At 44.1% G+C, this 1,248-nt stretch overlaps 1 non-coding gene across 1 annotated transcript; it reads left to right on the top strand.

Annotated features, from left to right (window-relative positions):
- Window positions 1-864: 864 nt before the first annotated feature.
- TRNAM-CAU (transfer RNA methionine (anticodon CAU)) lies at window positions 865-938 on the top strand. Its single transcript has one exon. It is a non-coding gene; the product is annotated as a tRNA-Met (tRNA).
- Window positions 939-1,248: the final 310 nt, after the last annotated feature.

Genomic DNA, 1,248 nt, shown 5'->3' on the forward strand with positions numbered 1-1,248 from the left:
CTCCCCGTCCAGTTCTGGAGAAGAGAAAGGTTGCGTTCCTTCTTTTCTTTCAGATAGTGGGATGCGTTGATCTGCTGAATCAAGAAGATCAAGTCCTCCCGGGCAAGGCGAACCTAGTGGTTTCTAGTTCAGTGCAGCCTTTTCCTCAGAGCTATTTGACAATGGGCCCAATGAAGACTTCTTCCCCCCGAGGATAAGTCGATACTAGTTTCTGGTCTGCTTTGGAGAGTAGAAGTCGATATTTGTTTCTGGTCTGCTACTGAACTTCGCATCGCACTAACTAATAGCTAGCCGCCTCACGGATCACCTTATTATGTGCAGCTAAAGCGGGGTGTGTGCATTGTTCAACTAGAGCCGAGGAGGACAAAAGAATAAGGAACAATAGGTTCGCTACCCGATTTCAATAGTTTCCTTGATTTGAAATCAATCCAATATCCTTTCGAGAATCTAGAGTGATATCAACAACCTCCTAGTTGAAGTACAGACGAGGAAGCAGCCTATTAGTTTCAGTCCAGTCCAGGAAAGGAGCGGAGCCTATTGATATAGCTTAGTAGAGCTTCGCCATGATAGCAGTTTGTTTTAACAAGTAGTAGGAATGCGTGCTGATGTGCCAAATCTCCTCGTGCTCCTTCCGGATAATCCGAAATCTAGGGGTAAAGGAAAGATCAAGGTTTTCTCCTTGATCAATCGACTTGCCTGCTTCCTTTCATCTGGCCAACGGTTCCTGTATCATTAGCTAGATCTGTTATGTCAACCTCAGAGACAGATGCTTATGTAAGAAGAAGGTATCCCGAGGGGAACATGTCAAGTATCCGCCTGGCATCGAACTCTATTTTCTGTATGTTAATGAAAGGTTTAGACTAAAGCGGGGTAGAGGAATTGGTCAACTCATCAGGCTCATGACCTGAAGACTGCAGGTTCGAATCCTGTCCCCGCCTAATCACGTCAGATACTTGTACGAGTCCTGATCTCCTGGGATCAGCAGACAGTCTTACTAGCGATGAGTAAACAAAGTCGCTAGGAAAGCTATAGATAGGTATCAAGGCACAACCGAACTGACAAGTAAGTTTCGAAGACTTCCACCTATTAATGTTCTTTTTATTTTTTTGCTGCTCGTCTCGCCGTAAGTTATTGACCAGTACCAAATGTGACAACCTTCAATTCAAGTTACAAAACCTGGAATTTGAAACAGAAGTTAGGGTGCTTGATGTACAAGGTTATGATCTTATTTTAGGCATTGACTGGTTG

Source organism: Aegilops tauschii, unplaced genomic scaffold, assembly GCF_002575655.3.
Source record: "Aegilops tauschii subsp. strangulata cultivar AL8/78 unplaced genomic scaffold, Aet v6.0 ptg000937l_obj, whole genome shotgun sequence".
Taxonomy (NCBI): Eukaryota; Viridiplantae; Streptophyta; class Magnoliopsida; order Poales; family Poaceae; genus Aegilops; species Aegilops tauschii.